Genomic DNA, 12,588 nt, shown 5'->3' with positions numbered 1-12,588 from the left:
GCAGGCACTGGGAATTGAACCCAGGTCTCCTGCATGGCAGGCAAGAAGTCTGCCTGCGGAGCCACGTGGCCCACCCTAATTGACTGTTTTTACGAGTCAGTGAGTTCAGAACTCCAGAGATATACATCCCTCACATGCATTCTTCAACAAAGTTCCTTTATTTTCTATTCACACTAACAATAAGTAGTAATCAAGTATTAACTATATTTCAGCTCTCTCTGCTGGTGATTTACTGTCATCCAAGGTGTGGTCCAGAAGACATTTGTTCATGGTCAAGTGCCATGAACATGACCCAATCACTGCTTTTATCTCTGGGAGTTGACCCACATTACTCTTTTTATACCTGATGATTTACAGTGTTGATATCAATTTACAGTTTCTTCTTTCTCATGGGTCACTCAGAGGCTGGTCTCTAATAGTAATATTACAGAGTAGCAAGCTGGCAAAAATTCTCAGGACATAGGCAAAAAGAATAAAGACCAAAGAGCACATCATTACCTCTCCTTGTTCTAAGTTATAAAAATTATCTTCTGTGAATGAATAGCCAAATCTTGAAGTACCAGGCCCTGGTATTGATTGTTTGTTGGGCCAAAGTAGTAATAAATGAGGGAAGCATTTTCACATGTCAAATAGCCAAATAGCACTTCTACTTTGCTGGACTGGATTGTATAAGGGTTCTTTGACTTCAAAACAATCTAGCTGCTTTTTTCTTTGAATTAGAATCTAATATATTTGTTGGATAAAATTTAGAAAATTAAGAAAAGCATAAGAAGAAAATAAAATCAATAATCCCATAGTAAGATAACCACAGAAGGATTTTGATATGTAATTTATCTTGTCTTTATATATCTGTATTTTTATGATTGGAATTATGTTGTACAATATTATTTTGTAACTAGTTTTTTTCACTTAATACAATATCTTGAATATGTGGCCATGTTCTTACACATTCTACAATCTGAGTTTTTAGTGGTTGCTTACTGTCCCACATTACCATAGTACTATATTTATTTAATTATAAAGTAGTCCCCTTTTGCTGGTCATTGAGTTTTTTGTTTTTGTAAATATCACTGCACTGAACAGCCATGTAAGCATCCCTGATTATTTCCTTATATGTATATATATTTTTAAATACCCCTGATCATTGTCTTAGAGTTAGTGCTTAGAACTAGAATGGCTGGTTCAGTTCATAAAGTAATCACATATTTAAGACTTTTAGAACATATTCCAGATTACCCTCCAGAAAAGATGTTTAATTTTTAGTTCCATCAGTGAGAGTGCCTATTATTCCACACCTTCTCCACTGCTGAGTTTTTGTTGTTGGTGATGATGGTGATCTTTTCCAAAAAGGACAAAAATGGTAACTCTTGAATTGTTTATTTAACTGGTTACTGATGAAATTGAACATTTTTGTATGTTTGTTGGCCATTAGTATTTCTCTTTTGTAAATTTGCCTATTTTCTTTTGAGCTATTCATCTTTTTTGTGTAAATTGATAAGTGCTTTTAAGTTTTTTCTTAAGATTATTCCTAGCCATGATAGATTAGAAGGAGTTGGTGATTGGACACACTCCTATTTGAGAATTTTTTAATACTGGTGCTAAGAACAAATAATGATATGAACTGAGATTTAGATAGGACATTCATTCCAACATTGTTTATAGTAATAAAAAATCGATAGCTGTCTATATGTCCACATTGAAGGTATATAACTGTATATAGAATATGTTAACATTTGTGTTTTTTAAAATGTTCATACATGTTTGTATATTCTTAGAACAACTCTGGAAAAATATGCAAGAAACTGATAAGAGTGCTTCTAGGAATATCTAGTAAGGGAACTGGACGTTTAAGATACAAGGGTGGGGTGGATGCAGCATTCACTGTATAAACTTTTTTGTACCTTTTGAATTGCTTGCTTATGTATGTATTGTTTAGTTTTTAAATATACATTTAAAATGAATGTTCAGCAATATGGAATTGGTGAGGTTATGATCTATATGGTGAGATTTTGATATATTCATACAGTCAGATATCATTTAAATTAATATTCTAATCTAGATATTAATATGGAAAGATGCTTATGATATATTATTAATTGAGGAATAAAGCGTGCTACTTCAGGAACAAGACAAGTATGTCCCCTTTCACCATTCCTATTCAACATTATACTGGGAATGTCCTAATAAGTACAATAAGACAAGAAAATAACAGGTGTACTGTTCGGAAAGGGAGAGTTAAAACTCTTTGTTTGCAAGTGATATGATTGCCTCTGTGGAAAATCCCAAAGAATCGACAAAAAAAAAAAAAATGCCTGGGAACTAATAAGCAGTTACGGCAGGGTTGCAGGGTATAAGGTTAATATACAAAAGTCAATTGTTTTCCTATACACCAGCAATGAACAGTTGGAATCTGAAGTTAAAAGCAAGTTACAAAATACTGTGAACAATAAGTCCCCTTTAAAAAATATTATAGTGTGCCTATGCACATGTACACAGAAAAAGTTCTTAAAGGTTATGTACCAAGGTGTTTACAGCCTGGGTAGTAGGTTACCTATCCCCACCCCTTTTAAAAAGGAAAACAGTTGTCTGTATTAAATATTGTGGTAGTGTCCATCTTGAGGTTTTTTTTCTTCCTGCTCTGATTTTAGAACAGCTTTGAACTGGGTTCTGAACAAGCATTAATGGTATTAATCAATGTTATATTTCTACAGTTTGGACTGTAGTTGGCTTATTTTGAATAAAAGGATACTGATTAACCTACATGGTAAATTGTCTTAAGTCTTGAATAATTTTCAGTGAAATGGAATAGGATGTAATAGTGATCAGTAGTGAATTCTTTAACCTGACTGAAACCTGTGTGCTCTTCAGGCAAAACATTCTTTTGGGAAACATAACCCCATAATTTGTTGGAAAAAAAGGTGAGGGAATATTTTACTGTGTTCATCCTGAGGGAACTATACCTGGAATTAATGATGATAAATTAATTCTCCTTTTGTTGGTCATTGAGTTTTTTTTTGTTTTTGTAAATATCACTGCACTGAACATCCATATATATATATTTTAAACATCCCTGATTATATCCATATATATTTAAATACCCTTGATCATTGTCTTAGGGTTAGTGCTTAGAACCAGAATGGCTAAGCAAAGATTGAGGATCTGTGCTCAAATTTAAGAATTACTGTGACTGTCTAACGTAAGTGTAGAATGTGTAATTGATACTCTGTTGATTCTCTGTATGTTTTCAAATGTTTACAGAACTGGGTTTCATGATCAAGTATATATTATATGCAGCAATATTAATAATTTATGGTACTGATTGAGCTTATGGATGAATGCCATTCAGATATTTGAGTAGTTCTAGTGCTTAATTTTTAAGGAAAGAAATTTCGATTTGATTGCATGTCATTTATCTTAAAAATATTCATTGACCATGTAACTTAAAGTTAAAAGACAGTATGCTTCATGGTTTGAAAAACCTTAGGATGTAAATGAACAATTTGATTAAAAGTTGGATTTTATGTAAATATAGTATAAAAAGCTAAATTTTAAAAATATGTTCTTTTGTCACTTAAAAATTCTGCTTTTTTAAAAAAAAATTCTGCTTTTTATACTATGGTACATTTATATAGGTACATTTCCTAGACACTAAAACAAAATATGCTTTATGAAAATGATATTTCTAAATTTAAAAAAGGGGGAAGACAAAACAAGAATGCTGCTTCTAAACAGGCAATTATTTATGACTAATACTTCAAGATAATTAAAAGAAATATTGACCTCCACTTTGTCAAGGAGAATGTTGCTTATTTGACAGGTATTTCTACCCTGGGTCCTCTAAGAGAAAAAAAAGCACTGATAAGAAAAACTTGAAATATTTCTGCAAATAATAATCAATGAGGGAATCTTAGATACATTTTAAATTATCATTTTTTTTGTTTAGCACATATAAAATTTTTGTTACTTTGAAAAGTTTTATGAATCCTGTATTTTTGTTTCATTTATTTTATTACAAAGCTTTGACTTAAGCAATTTTATGAAAAAATAAATGCTTGTTTGGCATGATGCACAAAATAGGTTCTTTTTTCCTTCAAGGCAATCGGTCGTAAAGCAGTTTTGTTTTTTTCTTCAAAACCATTCTGCCTCGTTAGCATTCAAGCTAGCTGTGGCTCTAATGATCATGTAGCAGAGGATGAGAGCACTGAGGAGGCCAAAACTGGCAACAGTAAACCATTTTGTTATTGGGAGGTTGATTTCTCCTGTTCTTGAACTCAGTTCCCATCCTGAGGAAGAGGCCATAACCCTGAAGTTGGAAACAGCTTGACCTGGAGAGAGTTGCTGCTGGCAAGGTCACCAAGTGCTGACCTCTGGCTCACTGCGTGAGCCATTCCATACTAAATGCTATGTATCCATACATGGCAAATTTGGCACAATTCCTAGAGCCTTCAAAATATTGTTTGCACATAAGACAGGTACAGTGTTCACTAAGCCAAGAGTCCACACAGGATTTGTGAAAAATATGCTTGCAGAGCAGGATTCAGACAACATTATTCTTCTTATGGCTCTCTATGCAGACTGCACAATGAACAAAATCTGAGTGTGTTTCCTTATCACTCTTTTTTATGGCTCTTGTTGTCAATTTCTTGATGGTTTTCTTGGCTGCATCTCCAAGATGAGTCCAGTTCCTGTTGCCTGCATTTGTGTACCTGATCTTCTGAATGATGCCGAATATGACCCGGGCTGAAGAAATGATCATCAAAACAATAAAGGATATTGACACGAAGACTAGAGAGCCATGGAAGCAGTTCTTTGGTGACATAGAAGTTCCAACAGCTACGGTCGTTTGCACAGAGAAGTTTTTCTCCAGATAGCTCAGTATATTTTTATCCCCCAATTCTGTGGTCATGAAAGCAATGATACCTCCAGTGCCTGGCTGAGTCATAGTGACTGGCTCCTCTTTGGATTTATTACTGTAGATCACTACAGCAACTGCATTGTGGAAAGCAGCCCAGGAGATTTTCTCTGTAAATATACAGTTTGCTCTCTGCAGCAAGGCAATCCACTGTTTGATATTAGGAGGGACAAAGAACTGAGTTCAAGGATCACAGCCCAGATAATCAGCAATTCTGTGGAGGGGCAGCAGCGTGGCAGACCTCTGTCTTGGGCTAGTGGAACCCTGGGTGGCCGCTATGGACACAGAAGGTGAGCAGGACCCTGCAGCTGGTTTCTCGCACCATCATGCTGATGAACGCCATGTAGTACTCTTGGCCTGCGGGGTAGGTCCACGCTTGCCCCAGCATGCAGGCCTGTGGCACCAGGACTACCACCCAGGCTGGGCTGCCTGTGCCACCACACCACACATGCCACACAAGCTCCTCTGGCCACTGCCAACCATGCTTTGGGGCATGAGGGGTGGGGCGGTGTGGCCTTGCAGGCCTGAATCTTGTATTTTTGAAATGTGATTTTAGCATAAGCTTTTGTCACTTTGCATAGGATGCATGCATTTCCTATTTAGGTCACATTTCCTAAAAACAGTATCATATTAATTTTTAGTAATCACAGTGCACTCGAGGTCAGGAGAAGTCGTGGGTAGAATAATAGCAGTGGCCTAGTATAGGTGGTTCAATAGTCATTCTTTTGTCTAACAGCTATTAAGCACTTGTGGTAGTTTGGAGCTGTTTTGTACCCAGAAAAGGCCGTGTTCTTTTAATCCGTTCCTGTGGGTGGGACCTTTTGCATAGGTTATTTCAATTGATATGTGACCCAGTCCATTCAAAGTGGGTCTTAATTCTTTTACTGGAGTCCTTTGTAAGAGGATAAAGGACACAGAAAAAGCCAGAGATCTCAAAGAGAAACACCCAGAGAAATTTGAGAAGAAAAAGCCCCCTCTGGTAGTTAGATTCAATTGTCATCTTGGCCAGTGAAGGTGCCTAGATCTATTGCTGTGGACATGAGCCAATGGTATGTGAACCTCATCTGTTGCTCATTACATCTACAGTCGGCTAGGAGGCATGCCTGCTGCAATGAATGATGTTTGATTTAATTGGCTGGTGCTTAAATGAGAGAGCTTAGCATAGCATAGCCCAAGTAGCTCAGCATATCTCATCTCGGCACTCGCAACTCAGCCCAGGCCTTTGGAGATACAGAAAAGAATCACCCCAGGAAAAGTTGTTGGAACCCAGAGGCCTGGAGAGAAGGCCAGAAGAGATCACCCTGTGCCTTTCCCCATCAGAAAGAACCTCAGTTGAAAGTTAGCTGCCTTTCCTCTGAAGAACTATACATTAACTAAATAAATCCCTTTTTATTGAAAGCGAATCTATCTCTGGTGTGTGGCATTCCGGTAGCTAGCAAACTAGAACAACCCCCGAGGAACTGAGAGGAAGGCACTGAAGCCAGAAGCTGATAGCAACAAAACCCAGGAAAGGACCAGCAGGTGCTGCCCATATGCCTTCCCATGTGGCAGAGGTGTCCCAGATGCTGGCAGCCCTTCTTCAGAGAAGGTATTATCCTGTTGATGCCTTAATTTGGACATTTTCATGGCCTTTGAACAGTAAATTTGTAGGCTAATAAATCCCCATTGTAAAAATCAACCCATTTCTGGTATATGGCATTACGGGAGCTTTAGCAAACCAAAGCTACTGGGTGATATGCTTTGGGAATGCAAAGGTGATAAAACAACTCTTGCTGCAAGGAATCTTCAGTCTAACAAGGATACACACACATAAAGATTTTATTAAATTATTCAGAAATTATTTAACTGTCCTAGTACAACTCTACATAGCAAATTATGTAGAGAATAAATTGGGGGCATCAGGAATAGTCATTCTACTGAGTTAGAGGGGAAAGAATTAGTGAAGATGCCATAAATGAGATTTTTAAACATAAATTTTCTGAGTTTTAAACATATGCCTTCATTTAATTACAAAATGTATTTTGGCCAACATGATAATAATGCAGTGGGTGCTAATAAAGTTGTATTGCTTCCATTATCCTTTTCATATATTTAACATCATTTGCTTTCCTTTACGTTAGGCCAGATAAGTAATAGTTACTTAATAAATGCTTCTTTAACATTTTTTATTGTGAAATACGACGTATATACAAAAAAGCAGTAAATTTCAGATTACATTGTTAACAAGTAGTTGTAGAACAGATTTCCTGAGTTTGGTATGAGTTACAGTTCCACACTTGAAGGTTTTTCCTTCTACCTGCTCCAAGATACTGGAGACTGAAAGAAATATCAATGTAATGATTCAGCAGTCATACTCGTTTGTTAAATCCTATCTTTTCTGTTATAATTCCTAATAAATGCTTTTTGAAGATGTAATTCTAACTAAGCCTTTGACTGCAGGAAGAAGGTTAAGTATTTGTAGTTCTTTAAGTGAGCCTGTCATGATTGAATGGATTTCATCCAGAGACCAAAGGGGTGGATCACAGACAGATTGTGGAGGTCTGTGAATTCAAAAAAGAAGAGATCAAAGATTTTGCTACCTTGTTTGTTTGAATGCTTTGTTATTTCCAGTTACTATTTTGGGTATTTATCATATTAATTTTCAGTCATCAGAGATCATTTCCTAGTTAACCCTTTTTTTTTTTACATGAATCTTCAGAGTCAAAATTATTCTTCTTCCGTGTCTGGTACATATATGAAACTACTTGCTAATTTTTTTCTAAGATGCTGTGATAACTGAAAATCATGATATTATAGTGATTGTTTTTAAAAATTGCTTCAGCTGGTTATAATTGATTCCTCTCTATATATACACATTCACACACACACTTTTAGTTAATGTTAATCTTCATTTCAAGTCAGGCAGATTTTTATTATTAATAATTTTATTAAGTATCAACACATTTCTGAGTAGTGTTCTGATATTAAATCTCATGTAAACTCTTTCTCTGCATGGGATTTTTTTCCTATTGCTTTAACACTAGAGTTTTATTCTTCATTAATCAAGACTATGTCTTCAAATATTTTTACCATAAAGAGGAAATAACCTTTAAAAATCATTTGCTCCCTCATTGTTTTTTTATTTTTCTTATTTTTTATTGCTACATATTATATATTCACATACCATGTAATCATCCAAAGTGTAGTCAATGTTCACAATATCATCATATAGCTGTGCATTTATCATCACAATCAACTTTTTTTCCTTTTTATGTGGAAAAAACATGTAAATAAAAAAGCAATAAATTTCAAAGCACATCGCAGCAATTAGTTGTAGAACAGATTTCAGAGTTTGGTATGAGTTACAATTCTACAATTTTAGATTTTTACTTCTAGCTGATCTAAGATACTGGAGACTAAAAGAGATATCAATATAATGAATCAGCAATCATACTCATTGTTAAACCCTACCTTCTCTGTATATAACTCCACCATCATCTTTCATCTTTCTCTCATTCTTTAGGTATATTTGGGCTATGACCATCCTAACTTTTTCATGTTTGAAGGGGCTGTCAATAATATGGGATTGGGGGATGGAACTAGTTGACGTTCTGTAGAGGCTAGCCCCTCTGCATTTCAGGACTTATCTGGTCCGGGTACCTATCTGGAGGTTGGAGGTTTCTGGAAAGTTACTGTAGTGCACAGAACTTTTGTAGAACCTTATATAATGCCCTATGTGTTCTTTAGGATGGGCAAAAATGGTTTTGACTGGGATTTGGCAAATTATGGTAGGTAGCAGTGTCTAACTGAAGCATGCATAAGAGTGACCTACAGAGTAGCCTCTCGACTCTATTTGAACTCTCTCAGCCACTGATACCTTATTTGTTATACTTTTCTCCTCTTTGTCAGGATGGCATTGTTGATCCTATAGTGCCAGGGTCAGGCTCATCCCTGGGAGTCATCTCCCATGCCCCCAGGGAGACTTTCACCCCTGGATGTCATGTCCATGTAGGGGGGAGGGTGGTGCTTTTACTCACAGAGTTGGGCTTAGAGAGAGAGGCCACATCTGAGCAACAAAAGAAGTCTTCTGGACGTAACTCTTAGGCATACCTGTAGGTAAGCTAAGCTTCTCCACTACATACATAAGCTTTCCAAGAGCAAGCCTCAAGGTCAAGGGCTTGGTCTATTGATTTGGGTGTCCCTAATGTTTGACACAGTATCAGAGGTTTCCCCAGTGATAAAGTTTAATAGTTCCATATGTTTTCTCCCATCCCTCAAGGGACTTTGCCAATACTTCCTCATTGTTTTAATAGCAAACAGTTGCAATATAGACACCCATATGAGTCCTACCATAAAATTAATTAGCAAATAGCTTTGGGGGAAATTATCCATAAGTCATGGTAAACTTACTTATAATATTCTTAATTTCAATGTGTAGTCATACTATAGTTCGTGTGCCTGTTGTACTAAATACAAAAAACAAACCAAAGAATGAAATTTAGCAGCCTTACTCTTACTTGTTCTAATGAAAATAAATTTGATAAACTCTGTCATTGGCAAATACCACATATTCCTAAAGTGTAGGCAGTGTTACAACAATCCCATTAAAGAAATTTCAAATCTTTGTATTAAAAAGTTCACAATTTTGTTCTGTGTTTAAAAATCCTTTAAATAAGGTACATGGTGAATGCAATACATTTCACACTAGAATACATTCAAAGAACAAAAGCACACCAACACATAAACACACACTCTCACAGGGAAAGGAACACTTTGAAATGAGATTGAGAATGAGTGTAAGAATTATTTAAAGGAGAGTTTCCTGTATTACCAGAATCAGTGAAATTAACTGATGTTTTTTTTTCTTTGCGTAAGCAGGCTCTGGGATTCGAACCTGGGTCTTCAACTCAGCAGGCAAAAACTCTTGCCACTGAGCCAGTGTTTTAACTGATTTTTGAAATATAAATTATACCTATTTGGAATTAGTTTATAAATTTGAAAGCTGTAGGATAGATAAGCACCAACATGAACAGCTGTCATAAAATTTCATAATCGAGGAACATAGCTTCAATGCTGCATAGCATGGGAAGCTACTCTTAAAAACAACCCGTCGCTGTGCTAAATATGTATAACCTGGTGTTTCCCTGGAACTTTGGGTCCCTGTATGACACCTAAGACTCAGAGTAGGAGTTCTGCATTTCTGAAGGTCAGCATTGCCACATAAAACAACTGTTAAAGAAATTGAAAAAGAGATTAGTCTTCAATTAGAGTTAAGGACAGAGCCATTCGGGTCAGCTCAAAGGTACTTCAGAATACAGACAATGTAAAGAGGACATTGTATTTTGGAACTTCACCTACTCAATGAGACCAAAGGAAGAGAGGTTTATTTTGTCTAAAACCTAAATTTTCTGTAACGCATAATCTAACAACCTATCTAGATACATCATTTGAACAACCCAAACACAGGGAGCCCAGAATGGGAATGAGGGCTTGTAATGCATGTATAGCTTAATGTAATGCCCAGATACATCCCAGAGTATGTTGAGCAGATAATTAAAAAATATTGGCAAAGTCCCTTGAAGGATGGGAAAAAAAATATGGAACTATTAAGCTTTACCACCAGGGAAACCCCTGATATTGTCTCAAACATTAGGGATCCCCAAGTCAATAGGCCAAGCCCTTGATCTTGAGGCTTACTCTTGTGAACCTTATTTATGTACAGGAGAAGCTAAGCCTACCTATAGTTATGCCTAAGAGTTGCTTCCTGAGGACTTCTTTTGTTGCTCACATGTGGCCTCTATCTACCCAACTCTGCAAGTGAAATCATTACCCTCCCCCCTATGCGGGACCTGACATTCAGGAGTAAAAGTCTCCCTGGCAACGTGGGATATGACTACCACGGATGAGCCTGGCACTGTAGGGATTGACAATGCCTTCGTGACCAAAAGCAAGAAAAAAAAGTGTAGCAAATAAGTTATCAGTGGCTGAGAGAGTTCAGAGTCAAGAGGCTACTCTGGAGGGTACTGTTATGCAAGCTTCAGCTGGATATTACCATTTATTGTGGTTTGCCAACCCTGAGGAACACTTAGGGCTTTATCTGAGATTGTACAAAGGTTCCATGCACTCTAATTACTTTCCAGAAACCTACAACCTCCCAATGGGTTACTAGGCCAGATAAGTCCTGAAATCCAGAGAGGCCAGCTTCTCAAACATCAGCTAGTTTCATTCTCCTATCCCATTTATCCACAGCCCTTTCCAATATGAAAAGCTTAGAATGGGCATAGCCCAAAAACCTCTAAAGATTGGAAGAAACATCAAAAGAGGTGAAGGTATAACAGAGAAGATAGGATTTACCAAATGGGTATAGCTGCTGAATCATAATATTTCTTTTAGTCCCCAGTATATTGGAGCAGCTTTTTAGAAGGAAAAACCTAAAATTGTGTGACTGTAACCCATAGCAAACTGAAATATGTTCTATAAATAACTGTTGTGGTGTGCTTTGAAATTAATTGCTTACATATATATATATATATATATTTTTTGATTTCTAGTATCTTTAGAGCAGCTAGAAATAAAGCCTAAAATTGTGGAATTGTAACTCATACTAAACTCTGAAATCTGTTCTATAACTAATTGTTGCAATATACTTTGAAATTTAGTGCTTTTGTATATAATATTTTTCACAAAAAGAAGAGATACAAGAGTATAATAGAGAAGATAGGATTTGACAAATGAATATGACTGCTGAATCAATCTATTGATATTTTCTTTCATCTCCAGTGTTTTTGAGAAGCTAGAAGAAAAAATGAAAAATTGTGGAACTGTAACCCATACCAAACTTTAAAATCTGTTGTAAAACTACTTAGTTAAAACGTACCTGGAAATTTATTTCTTTTTTGTATATATGTTCTTTTTCACAATAAAAAAAGTTTAAGAAAAGAAAATGATTTGTTAAAATGAACAACCGAAGAACATTAAGAAATGAAAATAAAATACTGTGAACATAAGAACCGAGGTCCTCAAAGTAGCAAAAGAGAAAGAAACAGACTTCTTCATATTTGAATTTAAAGAATGTAGTTAAAGAAAATATTAACTGGGCTCTGTACTGCAGGTTACATATGTAACCTCTTCAAACTGAAATGATTTAGTTCTCTCTTATAGTTCTGAAAATGTACTCTAACATTCAATATTCCATATTGAAAGTACATAATTTCATTAGCAAAGTCCTCTTTGTTAGCACCTGTGGCCCACCAAAGTTTATACTAACAATCACCAAACTATTTAATCACATTTTAACAGCTTTATTGAGATATAATTCACATACCATAAAATACCTTTAAAGTACAGAGTAGCATTATGCAACCATCATCATGATCTAATTTTTGAACATTGTCATTAACCAAAAAAGTAACCCAGTACCCATTTCCAGTTACTCCCTACTCTTCCCCCTTCCCCAGCCCTAAGCAACCACTAATCTACTTTCTCTATTATTTTAATAACATTTTAAACTTGAAATATTATTATTCTCATATTTATTCCAGGTCATTGGTTCAGAGGTCTAGAAGCCCTTAAACTACCCAAATTTATAAGAAGTCCTGTGTCATCCTTGCTCAGAAAACATTCAAACAGTGGTTTCATAAGATTATGATTATTCCATCTTCAAAAAACTTCCAGTCTTGGGCATGTACTTCAAATTC

At 35.9% G+C, this 12,588-nt stretch overlaps 1 protein-coding gene and 1 pseudogene across 3 annotated transcripts in view; one reads left to right on the top strand and one right to left on the bottom strand.

Moving 5' to 3' along the window:
- XIAP (X-linked inhibitor of apoptosis) overlaps positions 1-12,588 on the top strand; it is a 50,645-nt gene that overhangs the window by 9,562 nt on the left and 28,495 nt on the right. The gene's annotated exons all lie outside the window — the stretch shown is intronic.
- On the bottom strand, positions 4,129-12,314 carry LOC143671789 (E3 ubiquitin-protein ligase RNF130 pseudogene; annotated as a pseudogene).

This window comes from Tamandua tetradactyla, chromosome X (assembly GCF_023851605.1).
Source record: "Tamandua tetradactyla isolate mTamTet1 chromosome X, mTamTet1.pri, whole genome shotgun sequence".
Classification (NCBI taxonomy): Eukaryota; Metazoa; Chordata; class Mammalia; order Pilosa; family Myrmecophagidae; genus Tamandua; species Tamandua tetradactyla.
The sequence above is the reverse complement of the archived record's forward strand: the minus strand, read 5'-3'. Positions and strand labels throughout refer to the sequence as shown.